Source organism: Xenopus laevis, chromosome 8S (genome assembly GCF_017654675.1).
Source record: "Xenopus laevis strain J_2021 chromosome 8S, Xenopus_laevis_v10.1, whole genome shotgun sequence".
Classification (NCBI taxonomy): Eukaryota; Metazoa; Chordata; class Amphibia; order Anura; family Pipidae; genus Xenopus; species Xenopus laevis.
This window is the reverse complement of record NC_054386.1, coordinates 79,474,201-79,491,232: the sequence shown is the minus strand read 5'-3', so window position 1 is coordinate 79,491,232 and position 17,032 is coordinate 79,474,201. Positions and strand designations below refer to the sequence as shown.

Here is a 17,032-nt window from a genome sequence, read left to right as displayed (position 1 = left end):
ACCCCGGTTTGAATAGCTTTGTGTGCCAGCCTGTTTTACTTTCTTCTTATCAAATACTGGACCATATGGTAGGACTGCAAATCCAACTCCCCAGTTATACTTTCTGGCTTCTATTTTCTATGGAGTAACACAATTATTTTTGGGTGTAAAGGTGTCCACACACAGGCAGATTTAAATGACCAATTTGGGTCCTTCTGACTGATTTGATTTGGCAATTTATTTGTGTATGGGGCCCTCCAACTGGCCCATATGACCGATATCTGTCCAAAATTGGGAAGATGCTGATCAGGTAGGTTTGAATTTCCCATTGTATCAAGGTCCACATTGATACAATGTGGACCTTGATACAATGTCCACATTGTATCAATGTGGACCTTGATACAATGGCTAGTTGATATTGTCCTTACTTTGATGGCTTCTATTGTAATCCAATTGTGTTGTAATCTGATTGTTTGGCCCAAGGACCAATGATCAAGCCTGATATCGCCTTCTCTAGGCAGGGTTGCCAACAGAAATCACAAGGTCCCATACAAAAACATTTTCTGGGCTCCCAAGGCGCCATCCACTCCCACCACATGCCCCCCCAGACTGCATGCACCCCCACATCACAGTAAAAAAAAGCCACATAGACAGGAGAGCTAAAACATGAACACTAACCCCTACAAGTTAAAAAAAAACAATTGGAAGGTAGGCCCATAAAAAATTAAAACATAAACATTGGTGGCCTGGGGTTTAATTGAAAAAAAAAAACCCCATTCATTGGAACTTTCCATAACCCAATGTGGGATCATTTTCATTCTGTTCAGCTCCTTTCAGCAGCTTAGGGTCTTCGATGGTTTTGGATCTTCAGCTGCTTTGGCTCTTCAGATCTTTTGCTGGCTTTGCATTCAGTCGAGAAGGGCAACAAGCCAATTTTCTCAGTACCAGCATGATATTTCTAAAGAATCCAGTGTAAATTACATTTTTAAATATTTTGCCTTCCAGAAACAATGTTAATATTTTTCTGCAGAGTGTTCCCCTGGATTCTATACTGCAACTATGCATTTCAGGGGTTTGGTTCCCAAAAAGTGGTCAGTGATCTATAGATTAGGCCACCAAAAAGCATCTGTGTGTACATCTATTTATTTATTGATTTGTGTTTACAATAAATAAAAAAATCAATTTCAGTTTATTTTTTAAACTGTTACAATTTGCTTCATTTAGTTGATACATTTCTCAGCAGTATCGGTGGAATATTAGCAACTATTGTATCAATTCTAACAGCTGCCTTTAATGGAACTCTGGGATTCAGCTCAGCAGGGACAAAGATAAGAAATGTATCAACTAAATGTATCGATTTAGAACAGTTAAAGAGTCAGAACCCCTGTTTGAAGTTTGAGCAACTCCTTTAAATACAGGAATATTTTTTTATTGAAGGAACAGACAACAGTAAGCAAAAGAAAAACAATAGATTGATCTTTTCTGCATAGTAACTTAATTTTCTGGTCATTTTTAGCAGCTGGACACATGAAATACCCACTAGTTGACAACAATATTGCTTAAACCCATAAGTTTTGCCCATTGATATCTAGTTCTTGACACTGCAACGTCTGTGTGTTTCTGCTGACACCCAGTGTGCATTTATTGGTATTGCAGCAAGGATATTTATTGGTATAGCAGCTTTGAACACCCTTCTTACCTCTGATATTTAAAATTCCATTCCTGATTGCACAATCTTTCAGTGGGCTGCATACATTTACTCTAACTGTGCTCTATATGAAAGGTCTGGACTGCCACCAGCCTAGAGTGCCCAAGGGAACTGACTCTCTTTCCTCAGTGCGACTGTGAGAGGTTGTACCTACCAATGGGTTGGAGGTGGCCATTCAAAGCTGAAAAAGGAGAAAGGGCACAGAATACACAACAGATACGCCCTGTAGTATACATTGGGATTCTTCAGCACTTATCTGTTATCAACTTTGTATCCTGTGCTTGAATGGCTGCCCCCATGGCTACACAGCAGATTGTTTATATAAACTATAGTAGTGTTTCTGAAGCAAACACACCAGTTTTACCAGTGCAGGACAATTGTACATTATATTGTCATTCCTTTAAAACACTTTAATTTTTTGGTGTTACTGTTCCTTTAAAGGGAATTTTGAAGAGTGCTGTCTTTCATTATAAGCTATACTGACACATTGGAACATATCAATATTGCTGCACTACCAATACACAAAACTCAGCATTGTGGTGGGCATGTGGAAACATGAACTGGCATACTATCACCACATGCCCATATACCCATGACTAGGGTTGCCACCTTTTCTAAAAAATATACTGGCCTTCCAATTTATTTATCTTTTTTCCCCATTAATAACATTGGGGACAACCATCATTTCTATCGGCCAGGTGGGTAAAATACTGGCCAGGTGGCAACCCTACCCATGACATCAACATGTTACCAAACAGAATAGTTGTGAGCTATTATATGTTACAGATTTATATCATGTGTATTCACTTTTCCCTGGATTGAAAAAAAAATCTAATTGTAGCTTTTTCGTAGCGTAAGAGGGAGATGTCAGGATCTGGCAGACGTGCGCAAGTGCCAGCAGATTGTCGTGCAAATAAAAATAAATTTATTATAAAAATGAGCAGGAACAATCTTTTTTTCTAGCAGTGCTTATTAATCATTTGTACAAAAGCCCAGTCCCGGGGCAAATACTGTTGAAGTATTGTCAAACAATAAAACGTTTGTGCTGCTTGTCTATATTGCTGCTTTGATAAATAAGCCCTTAACACTTTACAGATAAGGCCAGAACTATTCTAGGAGGTGTCAGCACTATTCTTGAGGTGCTAAAGGCATAGGAGCAAATTCACTAAGCGCCGAAGCGCCGAACGCTAGCGTTACTTCGCTAGCGTTTGGCATTTGCGTTTGGATTTGCGAAGCACTGGCGAAACTACGCCTGGCGAAGTGTGGCGAAGTGCGGCGAAGTTACGCCTGGCGCAACTACGAATCTTAGTGAATTTGCCCCATAATGTTTAAAAGGACCTTTTATTACTTCTCTATAAACATGACTTAAAACAAAATACCTTCTCTACATTGGTTTCAGTAATTTTGACTTATGAGTAATAATGAGTAGCCATATTTGATTATAAAGAACATGTCCATAATTATTTCTATTTCTCTTAATGCTGACAAATAGCGTTTGTAGTGCCAAAACCCTCTAGGCTTATGGCTCAGATGATTAATGAAGCACCTTACTCAGAAACGTCATTTTGATTGTGTTTGGGAGTTTCCCTCTGCAGTTGATGTTTTGCTGAGTTAGCAGTGTTTGATTATGCATTACTTGTATGCACAAGTCTAGTTATGATGCAATCTGATCAATCATTATATTACATCTGGAATACACAAAGGGAGGATTTTCACACTCAAGGTGTCCCAGTGATTAGAAGGCAATAACACACACGTGTTCCTCTGATGTATGGATTCGCTTCCAGAAATCTGAGACATTCTATTGTACTGTCTGGCAAAAGGCTTGAAATGGAACATATATAATTTTTTATAATCACCATAATAATGACAAATAATAATTTTCAGCTTTCAGTTTTGGGCTTAAAGGATTATTGCCTTGAACAAATGACACTTTATTGGTGCACCCCACTGATCAGCTCACTGCTCTGTGTCTATGTTAAAAAGTAATGGTGGGCATCTTCTACATTTCCCCAGAGGCACAATAAAATGTGCCAATCAAAGCTCTGTCTTCAAAGAAGGAAGGACAGACTGCAGTTCCCTGTCAGGTCATGTTAGCTGCTCCCTGTACACTTACCAGGTCAAGATTTAATAAATAAAAATCCCTTATTTTTTTAGGCAATGTATAATATATGGTGTTGGTTGGCTGTAAATTAATATTTTCTTTAAAAGTGGCCCCTTTATTTGAGCTCCCCATAGATGTTCTCTGGTCCCTGGCCATGTTTCAAATGAGGGGTGGGCGTATCCGAACAGTCCTTGCCAGAAGCACAGTAGGAGGGAGACAACCAATCACAGTCCTGCAGTTACACAAGACAGACTTCAAGTTCCCTATCAGGTCAGCCTAGCTGCTGATTGGTTCCTATCCTGCAGTGCAGAGTGCAATAAATCAGCCCTAAACACTACTTTTTAAAGCACAATTCTTCTGTATTTAAAAGAGTATAATGCACTGGCACATCCTAGTTTTTCCACACAAAATGTCTCCTTTAAGCACCTTGTTTTGCCCTAAACAAACTGAGCACCAGAGCCAGTGTCGGACTGGCAAGGCAGGACACCAGGAGAAAACCCGGTGGGCCCACGACCGGGCCATACCACCTCTCCGGTCATTGAGTTTTTCTAAAAAAAAAAAGGGATACATTGTAAGTAATTTAAGCAACCATAGATACAAAAGGCCAAAATGCTGATGATGTAGATAAAATTGTAACTCTCCAGATAAAATAGAACAGGGATATATTGTAATTAAAGATTCTGTATCAATGGAGTTATAAGTAGCAGGATAAATTGAACTATTCATTTAGTCCCTTTGGCATATGTGTTTGCAGTAACCAGATCCAGTAGCTTTCACGTTGTAACAGCTTTTGCTTTAAAATTTGGCCGCCATTTACCACAAACTTTTCCAAGATTTGCCAACGTAATTGTGTTGTTTTTCAAAGAAATGTTTGGCCAGTGTGGTCTAATGTTTACTGTGTTTGTTTGATTTATTTTTTTCTTCTTCCACTGCAGGTTGAAAATTTCGTATAGTGGATTTGTGTTCGTTGAGGCGTGTTTTAATTGATCTGCCTGTTTGGCCAATGTAAGCTAATCCACATGGACATTTAATGGAACACGTAGGGGTCAATCCCCTTTTGCAATCATTTCTGTGTGCCGGTTCCTCAATTGTTTGTTTCCTGGCTATTATGTTAGACATCCGGTCACTCCAGCCTTTATACATTACATTTTTGGCTAACTATTTACCCAGTTTTTAATTGTTTGCTTAACAATTCCTTTAAAACAATAGCTGAAAGGCATCAGGTCTAGGAAAATTTTGATTCATATTGACACCTTTATTAGTTTAACATTTTCTTGACAGTCAGGACATGTCAAATCTATAACCAGGGACCTTACACCTACAGGTTTGTTCTCTCCTGACTGTGCCTCAAGAGGCTTTGGAAGCTCTACCTTGTCACTTGTTTTTATTTTATTTCCCCTCAGCCTGTGCCTGTCTTTGTTTTCTGCTGTTATTGCATTAGGTGCAACTGTAGGCAACTGCCCAATTAAGTGACTATAGTAGCCTGCTCCCCCCTTCTCATTCTCAGTGCTGGACCATTGCTCTTCCTTCTGTGATCTTTCCTCTGAGTTCATGCCTTGCTCTTGTAATTAACATTTGATCTCCTGTTTTGACCCTTGGTATACTTTATGGGCTTGTTCGTGTTTGCTGCCTACCCTACTCTCTGGCCTGCTTTACAAATTTGTGTTGCCTTCCACCTTCCTCAGAACTCAGGTCATATGCAGGTCCAGTTACGTTCTAATTGATGCTTGAGTTACATCAACACTCCGAGCTCATGTCTTGTTACAAGCACACAACTTTCACTTTTGATGACTTCCTGGCTTTTAAAAGAATTTATCATACAATCCTTCATTGCTGCCCCAGCTCAGATCCTTTGACCATTCCTCTGCCTAATTCTCTGTACCGCATTTTGACTCTCTGGCCCCTTTCCACTGCTGAAATTTCTGTCCACAATTTCCCAGCAAGTGAGTGGTACTTCTGGGTCTCTACTTCACCTGCCTTTTCTGTCTCATTGCCTTCTGCCAGCCCTGACCCTGATCAGGTATATGGATTTGTTTTCAATGAACCAGTCATTCTTTATTTCTATTAAATTATTTACACAGTTATGTCATTCCTTGTTTGATAAACGTCTAACTAGGGATGTAGCGAACGTCGGAAAAAAAGTTCGCGAACATATTCGCGAACTTGCGCAAAAACGCGAGCGGTTCGCGAACGGTTCGCGAACCCCATAGACTTCAATGGGAAGGCGAACTTTAACATCTAGAAAAGACATTTCTGGCCAGAAAAATGATTTTAAAGTTGTTTAAAGGGTGCAACGACCTGGACAGTGGCATGCCAGAGGGGGATCAAGGGCAAAAATGTATCTGAAAAATCTGCCTGTGTGTGCTTGGAAGAGATAGTGTAGGGGGAGAGCTGTTAGTGATTTCAGGGACAGATGATAGTAAGTTTGCTGGCTAGTAATCTGCTTGATACTGCTCTGTATTGGAGGGACAGAAGTCTGCAGGGATTTGAGGGACATTTTAGCTTAGGTAGCTTTGCTGGCTAGTAATCTACTGTTCTCTTTAAACAACTGCCATACGTTGACCTTGTAGGCATTGTTTGCCCAGTTTTTTTGGACGCAGCCACTGAAGCACAGTTGCCATAAAAAATATGCCATATAAATGCTGAAAATAGTCATTTTTCGCCATACGTTGACCTTGTAGACATTGTTTGCCCAGTTTTTTTTGGTTGCAGCCACTGAAGCACAGTTGCCAGAAAAATATGCCATATAAATGCTGAAAATAGTCATTTTTTGCCATACGTTGACCTTGTAGGCATTGTTTGCCCAGTTTTTTTGGTCGCAGCCACTGAAGCACAGTTGCCAGAAAAAATATGCCATATAAATGCTGAAAATAGTCATTTTTTGCCATATACGTTGAGTCAACGTATGGCAAAAAATGACTATTTTCAGCATTTATATGGCATATTTTTTCTGGCCTCTGTGCTTCAGTGGCTGCGGCCAAAAAAACTGGGCAAACAATGCCTACAAGGTCAACGTATACACTACTACAGCGGTGGATACGGATTACGTAAAATATATTATGGCTGCTTGAAAAAGTCACTCCGGTGTTTTTTCTGGAGACGGTAATATTATGGATATTTAGACAGAATGTGAACAAGGTCACACAGCTAGATGGCGGGTTGAAGAAAACACTGTGCAAATAATGCCTACAAGGTCAACGTATACACTACTACAGCGGTGGATACGGATTACGTAAAATATATGAATGCTGCTTGAAAAAAAGTAACTCAAGTGGTTTTTCTAGAGACGATAATATTATCAATATTTAGACAAAATGTGAACAAGGTCACACAGCTAGATGGCGGGTTGAAGAAAACAGTGTGCAAATAATGCCTACAAGGTCAACGTATACACTACTACAGCGGTGGATACGGATTACGTAAAATATATTATGGCTGCTTGAAAAAAGTCACTCCGGTGTTTTTTCTGGAGACGGTAATATTATGGATATTTAGACAGAATGTGAACAAGGTCACACAGCTAGATGGCGGGTTGAAGAAAACAGTGTGCAAATAATGCCTACAGGGCAAATAATGCCTAAAAGGTCAACTTATACACTACTACAGCGGTAGTAAAATAAAAAAAAGTAAAATAAAAAAAAAATGAATATTAAAAAAAAAAATTAAAGTTGGTGCTGCTGAACTACTAGGAGCAGCAGATTAGCACACCAGTCCCACTCCCCAACACTGCTAGACTAATAGCACTGGGCTCTTATAGTAGTAGTAGTAGTAGTAGTAAAACAACAAAAAAATAAATAAAAGCAGTCCTTACAAGGACTACTGTTATTGCAGCAGTCAGCAGATGAGATCAGAAGCAGGACAGCTGCCCACTGCAGCTACATACAGAGCACTGCAGTAGAAGGTATATTACTAGCCAGCAAAGCTACCTAAGCTAAAATGTCCCTCAAACCCCTGCAGACTTCTGTCCCTCCAATAACAGAGCAGTATCAAAACGATTACTAGCCAGCAAACTTTCAACTGTCCCTGAAATCACTAACAGGCAGCAGCTCTCTCCCTACACTATCTCTTCAGCACACACAGGCAGAGTGAAAAAACGCTGCAGGGCTTCGGTTTTTATAGGGAAGGGGAGTGGTCCAGGGGAGAGCTTCCTGATTGGCTGCCATGTACCTGCTGGTCTGGGGTGAGAGGGCAAAAAAAAGCGCCAACAATGGCGAACCCAAAATGGCGAACGTCGCGCGATGTTCGCGAACTTCCGGCGAGCGCGAACACCCGATGTTCGCGCGAACAAGTTCGCCGGCGAACAGTTCGCGACATCTCTACGTCTAACATGTACACACCATGTCATCCAGCACATAGGCTCCTACCTGCCAGTAACACAATGGTGTTTAAGACAACTTGGCTTATTTTTTGTCCTTCAGCTCAACAGGGGTTTAACTGTTTGCTATGGCTGAACTACCCTAACAACTAGGCACTGGTGTAAATGGAAGATGAATATAGTACCTGAATAGAAAGATGAACAATAAAAAAAATAAGAACAACAAATGGGAGCCTGTCACCATCACATTTATTTGTCTCCAGGGTCAGTGACCCAGACAATCAGGTAACATTTCCATTGGTAGTTAAAAAGAGGCAGAATGGAAAGGCTCATAATTCAGAAAAACATAAAAATAAAAGATGAAGACAGCTTGGAAAGTTGTTTAGAATAGCTGTGTCTGTAATATACCAACGGTTAATAGAGAGGCAAATCTCTCCTTTCTAAGGGCTCTGAATCCTCTAACACAATGCTCTTTTATGAAGAAAGCTGCTGCCACTGAAAAGAAAGAACACATGAATAACAGAATACACAATTCACTGTGCAAGGACAAAAGTAACTTAAATGAAAAGTACCTGCAGATTCTTTTCTACTAAACATTACACACTGTTTCCATTCCTATTCTCCTAAAAGAAAAAAAGGTTTCCCCTACAACTAAACCATGAAAACGCTGGCCAGGTTTGGTGCATTCAGTGACATCACTAGATCTGCACACATCCAGGAGCACTCATGCGTCTTACCTGTCTTCTTCTAGCAGGTGTGTCTGGCCAGACCCAGCAGTGCACAGAAAAATAAATATTAAAAGAAAATAGAATAAAATATAAAGAAGAAGGGCTGTGCATTAATTCACCCCTAAATTATTGTTGACAACGGGTGTTAAAGGATTAGTGTTTGGGATCGGAAAGGACTTCACGGACGATTTCCACACCATCCAACGCGCTGAGAAAAAATGCAGGCGTCACGTCGGATGAGACAGATATAAGGTAAGCAATGGAGATGTGGGAAGAAGTCGCAGCGTTGATCCAACACAACATGACTGTCGGATGCAGACGCAGCGTGCAGCGTCTGCATACGACAATCGAGTCGCGTCAGATCAATGCTGCGACACCATCCGACATTTGTATATCTTAACTTACTTCCGTCGCATCCGACTTAATGCCCACGTTTTTTCGCAGCGTGTCGGAAAGCACAGAAAATGCCTGTGTAGTCCTACCCCTACAGACACCAGAGGTAATTAAGAGTGATTACAGCTTGCCTCAATTTACCCAGGTTTGGAAATACAAGTGAACAGGAGTAACCTGTGCTAACGAGTAAAATCAGAGAGAGATAAATATAACACGGATTATCTATATCGCTTACTGAAAAACCAGTCTGTTAAGCAGTGATGTACATTATTTATTCTATTCATTGTTGAGGAAATAGTGTGCTACAATGACAGAAATGCATTGTATATTTTTTTCTCAACTTCTTTCCCAAGCATAATTTTAACTAGCTATGTGGAATCCCTATTCAGACTACTCAGGAATAAGTCAACAGGCGAGCCTACAGGTAATTGGTTCGACTAAAGCTAAACCAGCTGGACACTGCAAAGTTCAGGGCAGCATTAGTGGCTTGACAATAGGAGGCCCACGTGTGTAGGGCTAAATGAGGCCCAAACTGGGATTTCTGTCATTTTTATGGTGTTTTTATTTCTAAATTAAACGGTTTATACCGAAAATAATTCACTCTACCATGTAAAATGTCATTCCTAACCCAACAAGTGTTTTTTTTATGCAGCCATCTCAGGTCATTTTGCCTGGCCATGTGCTTTCAGAAAGAGCCAGCTCTTCAGGATGGAACTGCTTTCTGCCAGACTGTTGTTTCTACTACTCAATGTAACTGAAGGAGTTGTAGTGTGACATTGATTTTTACTAGAGTGTTGTTCTTATATCTACCAGGGAGTGGTTATCTGGTTACCTTCCCATTGTTCTGCTGATGCCACATGACTGGAGGCGCCTGGGAAACCGACAATATGTCTAGCCCTATGTCAGATTTCAAAATTAAATATAAAAAAAAAAAAATCAGTGTGCTCATTTGAAAAACGTATTTTAAGTGCAAAAGTCTGCTGGAGCAGCACCGTTAAAGTAGAATATTATGGGTTAAATCTGGTAAAACACTTTCCTCTTTTTCTTTTCTGCCTTTATTCTGCCCAGTTTTGATTGTAGTAGAATTTTTAGGTCCAAGTGGGCAAAAAAGTGTGTTTCATGGTCCAGTTTGTAGCTCTGGGTTGTGTGTGGATCCCGCTAATAAATCCAACAAAGGTCTCTAGTTTAATGCACAGATAAGCAACTGTGACCTGAAAGATGTTCTTTTACTTGTGCTGTGATCCTATGATTCCTATTTAATGGCCTTGCCTAAGTCATGTTGTTAAGCCTTTTAATATCTCATTAATTCTATAACAGCTCAGGAGGTGACAGAATGTACTGCCATTAAGTAAAAAAAAAAAAAAAGGTGTGGGAAGAGGAATATGTAAATGCCTGGAAAAGTTAGGTTGTACCCTTTAATATTAGGTCACTTTTGAAATCTTCCTCCTTAAAGTCTAATAAAAAATGTAATCCCTGATGATTAAAAGTAATGTAATCCTCACAACTTTTTATCTATTTATGTCTGCTGAAATGACTTGTACTTTAAAATATAAGGGCTCATTTACAAAGCAGCGCTCTAATCAAAATGAAAAATTCATACACGATTTACCATGATTTTACCCAAAATGCAGCTTTGCTTTCCCCAAGAATTTATCAGCGTCATTGGGGCGAATGTTAATTGACAAAAGTAGAGGCTGATTTGCAGGAATATCTAAACAGGACTTAGGCATCTAAAACCTTGGATATATTTAACCTTTTAAAATTGAATAATTTGCCTTATTATTTGAAATATAAATAACAGGTTTGCCATTTGTTATGCTAAATGTGTCACATGTTCCATCTGTAATTTCCAGTTTCAATACCTTTAGTAAAAAAATGTTACTCGGCCGGACATCTTCAATTCCAACTGCCATGTTGGTGCTTTATCACTCAGTGCAGCTTCACAATATGATATGATTTTAATGTTTGATTTTTATAACTCTTACAAGTAACTCTGGGCACTTCTTCAGTAGACATTGGAGGAATCTGGGAAGCAAAAGGTATGCTGGAACCCTAGAAGAAATGAATAGTAAGTGCATTAAATGGTGTCAGGGGATGAAATACAGAAGACTCGAGACTGTCTCTAATTTGATATTCCTAGACTGATTTTTTTGACTATAAATAGAGTTGAAATTTTTCACTTTGCTTTATGTTGTTACAGAAGTAGAAGTCGCACCCAGTTAATCCCATTAATTATATATTACAGTGGTAACTATTTCATAAACCTCCCAAGAACAGCATCACAAGAAGGCAGCAGCGAATAAAAGGCCAGAATCTTCTGCATACACTCTGAGCAGGTGTATAATGACCCCCACACTCTAACAGTGCTACTATATATCAAATATTTTTACTCGTAAGTAAGGTTGCCACCTTTTCAGAAAATTTTTACCGGCCGGTGGTGGGGGCGGGAACAAAAGGGGCAGGTCGTGATGCAAAAGGGGCGGCCATGATGTCACGCGATGGCCAGAAGGCGGAGAAAAGCTACGTTTCAAGTAGAGGGCCAAGTACATTGCCGGTAAATTTGTAGTACCGGCCCCGGCAGGTGTTTTACCGTCTAGGCAGGGTGGCAACTCTACTTGTAAGAAGCACTTTAAAGGAGAACTAAACCCTAAAAACGAATATGGCATCTTGAATTCTGTTGACACAGACTCTCACATGTTCGGTTTGCTCTGTTGAGCAGCTAAGCTTAGAGGTTGTCGCAAACTATCAATTATGGGGTGGAATATTAAATTACCATGCTAATTGCACTAGTTTGAGAGCTGGCACATACTAATTATGTGAATTAATTACTAATCAGTCTTGTATCGTGACATTTATTTATATATATATATATATATATATATATATATATATATACACACACACACACACACATACACACACAGTATCTTGTGCATGGATCTCTTGCTCAGTAAGTGACAGCAGTACAGAGCATGTGCAGTGAATCAGTAGTAAAGAAGATGGGAGCAACTGGGATATCTTTGGATGCAGAGATCTTCACTGCTAAAGGGTCGTGGTTGCCTTGTGCTGGTATAGACGCTCAAATCGTAATGGACAACATTTTGTCCCTACTGCTTTGGTTAAGCTTTAGTTCTCCTTTAATTATATTACAACTGCATAGTTAACAAACCCTCCCTGAGGAAGCGGACCGGAGAGTCTGTGAAACGCGTAGGAAAGGACAGTGTGGCACCTATTGCTACTCCCTGAACTCCACCATATTTCCACATCACACAGCAGATCCTTCCGAGAAGTCCGGACCTTTACCTTGGAATGTGATGTGCTTCTGTTTTTAAAATATTTATTAAATGGAATTAAACTATTTCCTCTTTTATCTCCGCTTCATGTATGGAGTAATGAATGAACTGCAGAACACAAAACAAATATGACATGCAAGCTGAACATTGACTGTTTGTAAGTACATGCCCAAAAGGGAAGCCTGATTAGTGTGTGCACCTTGGGTGGATCCAATTAACCTTTTTTTCTGAACACCTTTTAACCCTATTGTGGCTGGATTGCCCTCATCAGACAACTAGGGTTGCCACCTGTTCGGTTTTGACCCGAACTGTTCGGTTTTTCTAAGGTCTGTTCGGTTCTCAACTTCTGTTCGGTTTTCAGCCATGTGAAACCCGAACAATAATCTGGCCAATAAATGAAAACCAATTAAATACAAAGGTACTCACCTTGACATGGCTTAGTTATTATCAAGTGCAGTTCAATTCTTGTTATTACAGAAATAAGCAAATCAATCAAAATGAGAGTTTTTCTAAATGAGCATTGCTGTATTTCAAAGTTTTCTGGATGAAGGATTTCTGTATAATAGATACCATACCGGTAGTTAAACGATTGGGCTTACTCATGGGGCAGAGTAGATAGAGATAGGGTTTCCAGCCATGTAGGTTTCAACTGGACGTCTCATTTTGTCAAATGGCTGTCCGTTCAAAACTGTCCCATTTAAAACGTTGCAAAAACTGGACAGAAATCCAGTTGCATATAAGTGATGTAATAACCCTTACCCGACATCATAACTCCACAACATCATCTCTGATGTCATCATGCCAACCTTAACATCACTGCTCCACCCCCAATGCTATCTGCCCCGCCCCCTTTGTTCGGGTTTAGCCACCAGCAAAGGTGGCAACCCTACAGACAACACAAAACAGTATTGCCCTATGTGCACTTCCGTCTCTTTTAGATATTTTGCTGCACTGTAAACAGACCTGTAATAACTCATCTTTATTACTTGGATACCTTACCTACTTTCCATCTTTACGCTATTACAACCATGCACAAGTTATTACCTCTGTTACTTTTGCACAACCATCATTGTGTGCCTCCACCTATAATAAGACTGTATGCCTGAAGGCACAGACCTCTGTCCTTTAATGTCATTTTATAGTCTATCTCAACAATTATTTATTTTAATCCTCTTAAGCAGAATGAAGAACAGCAATGTGCATAAACACTAATTATAATATTTTTTAGTGTCTTATAAAATGGTACAGCTACACCTATCGTGCAAAAGGAAGAGGCCAATAGTTCCTTTTTTTCTACAACAGAAAAAGTAGTGACAGATTTGAGCAACAACAACAACTGGGCCCATTTTGCAACCAACTAATATCACAATCTTCACTTCTCTGCTGCAGGGCCGGGACCATATTTTGTACTTAGTCACCCAAGGACCTGCGCCTAAATGAGGAGCTTAGGAGGGTGGTTCTTAGATGCATATACAAAAAAATTATTTCACCAAATTGGTCCCTGCAACAGCAGAGTTTGCAATCAAAAGATCTTACCATGAGCACAACCTATACAATTGGGTTAAGCTAATCATGAGAAAAATTTACCCGCACGCAAGGAGAATTTACAAACGTTCAGTACAATGAATCAAAAAAAAAATATTATTGGGTGTTAAACTGCGGTTGAAAATGTCAAATTCACAAAAGGCTTAATCTGTTTTGTGAACATAGCAGTTTAGGGTAATGTGATATAAAAAGGAAAAAAAATTGACATTCATATGATTGTATTTACTATTTGTATTTGCTGTATGGTTTTGCAGTGTAGGTGAATCCCTTTCCTTAGCACTGTATTTTGCCTGTGACTGTGCATTATTAGGCCACCGTGCTGAATTCACAGTCTGTACATTCCCAGCAGTTCCCTGACTGAGAGTTTTAGCCTCTGCCACTGCTGTTTCAATTTGGCTAGAAACTGTAATAGCCTTTTCAAGGGTTAAATCCTGCTCTAGGAGCAGTCTCTCTCTAATGAGAGGTGAGTTTGTTTTTTCCACTATTTAGTCTCTTAGCATTTCCTCTGTTAGATTCTCAAAATCACAGGTAACAACCAGTTCTCTCAAAGCTGCTACACACTGTTCTGTGGATTCGCCATTACGTTGTCCACCTTGGAGGAATTTATATCTTTCAGCAACCACATTTGCAGTTTCATAAGTATCATCAGCTAATGGTAATGTATAGAATATACGCTGTCCCTCTGCTCCCAGGCAGTGAATAAGTAAAGCACGCTTTCTAGCAGCAGAAATCTCCCCTTGGTCAGCAGCAATTATGTAATTTTGAAACATACGGATCCAAGCAGTGAAATATATAGTAGGCTCACCAGGGTTTGGAAGAAAAGGTGCAGGCTGCTGCAGAGGTAGAAGAGCCATCCATGTCGCCATTTGTTATGTTTTGGTAGCTGAGGATCAGTAGAGCATAACAATGCTTTATTAGCAGACTCATGCAGGCATTACACAACAGCAAGCTTTCACTTTTAAGCTACCAGGAATTATGCACAGAATAAGTATGAGCACAGTGCCATCTACAGGCCATTAGCATGAACACCACACTCCACAGTGAACTTGCTCAACAGCATGATTTTATAGGGTATTTCCAATGCAACTTAAAAAGGGGGCCCTGTACTGTACCTGTAGTTTCAACGGCAGATATGGTACCCTATGGAAAAACTATATTTCCTGGCCTGGTGTCAAGCCAATCTTGTCCTCCCCACCCCACTAATCACCACCACTATCCACTGCCCCCCTGAACTCACTCTTCCTTCCAACCAGGCCCGGAATTGTGGCGAGGCATAAAACATTAGGGGCGGCATGTCGCCCAGCTGCTTTCCAGGGTGAACTGGGGAGCTCAGCTCGCAGAGAGGGGGGTATGTGGGAGGTCGATACGACTGCGTGGCCGGGCAACAGGACTGTGCAGCCTCGGGGCACCAGCCCACTAAATCCGGTGTTGCTTCCCACCTCCATCACAGCTGCTAGCCTTCCATCCCTTGTCCCCAGAACTGTCCCTTTCTTATCTGATGGCCGTCTGCAGTTAGCCACCCCCCAAACTGCATTCTAAGCATGTGTTTACCCCTAGTTCCAGGCCTGCCAGGGGGTGTTGGAGTAGTGGCAGCAAAACCATTGGCTGCATGATCAGTACATTTTTAAAGGCAGGTATGGACCCCTATGGAAAAATGATATTACCGGTACCTGGGCTGGTGCCAAGCCAGTTTTGCCCTCCCCCAATCACCACCACTATCCACCAAGATCCAAGCCTGACAGGGGCTTTTGTAGCAGTATCAACAAAATCATTGGCTGCATGATCAGTAAATCATTTTAAGATTTTAAATTAGAAACATTTAAATTGTACTTACAATTTCCAGATCCAGAGCAGGATTATTCACATGACTTGTATTTTCAGCTGTACTCGTAAATTACCCAGCATAGCTAAAGGGCCCACACATTAGCATAAATACTAAATGTTAGGGATACAACGATTCCAGGATTCGGTTCGGGATTCAGCCAGGATTCGGCTTTTTTTTAGCAGGATTTGGATTCTGCTGAATCCTTCTGTCCGGCCGAACCGAATCCAAACCATAATTTACATATGCAAATTAGGGGCGGGGAGGGAAATCACGTGACTTTTTGTCACAAAATAAGGAAGTAAAAAATGTTTTCCCCTTCCCACCACTAATTTACATATGCAAATTAGGGTTCGGATTCGGTTCGTTATTTGGCCGAATCCTTCGCCAAGGATTCGTCGGTTCGGCCGTATCCAAAATAGTGGATTCGGTGCATCCCTAATAAATGTATTGATATTGTTCCACCTCTCTGGCTCTTGCTGAACTAAAACTCCAAAAATTTCAAGTGAAAATAAGAAAGACCTCTATATCCACAGAAATCAGAATAAATTATATTGCATTCAGTGTACGGACAGTTCCACCTAGACACACATTAGAGAGATTCCCAAATCATCCAATACATAGCAAGGAAAGCTTTTTAAAATACGTCATTTTAAAAAAAAATGCCAGCACCTGATATACATGTATTTTAAAATGATTTGACTTGAAGCAGTCATATATTGGGATAATGGAGAAGGACGGCTGCCAATCAATGTGGAGACTAATCTAGAGCATATGGAACACAATAAAACTTACCTTCAATGGAATAACGAGGAGTCAAACTGGGATTTGGTGGGTCTCCATGGTGCAGCAGCTGCAGGAGCCATACCCACCCCCATTGAACTGTAATGCACACACAAGCCCTCTCACAATCAGTCTCTCTCTCTCAAGCATATTTAGCCTCTCCTCCAAACTGAGGCTTTTTCTATTACAGTCTCACTGTCTCACACACACATCACATAATCAGACTGAGGCAGAGAAAAGATGCAATGTAACAATTATCAGGCAGGAGTCTGGCAGAGAAGCTTGCAGTCTTATCTGAAGAGACACACAATATGCACTAACAGATCTTAAACATAATTATGGTGATCCAGGGCACTTGCTCT

General features: G+C 40.4%; 1 long non-coding RNA gene across 2 annotated transcripts; it reads right to left on the bottom strand.

Moving 5' to 3' along the window:
• Positions 1–8,338: 8,338 nt before the first annotated feature.
• Positions 8,339–17,007, bottom strand: LOC108700200. 2 transcript variants are annotated; one of them, XR_001932963.2, is made up of 3 exons: positions 16,683–17,007; positions 11,090–11,279; positions 8,339–8,601 (listed from the first exon to the last, which is right to left on the bottom strand). It is a non-coding gene; the product is annotated as an uncharacterized LOC108700200 (long non-coding RNA). The 2 variants fall into 2 exon arrangements; XR_005963907.1 differs by lacking the exon at positions 16,683–17,007 and adding an exon at positions 14,871–14,911.
• Between the last annotated feature and the right edge of the window lie 25 nt (positions 17,008–17,032).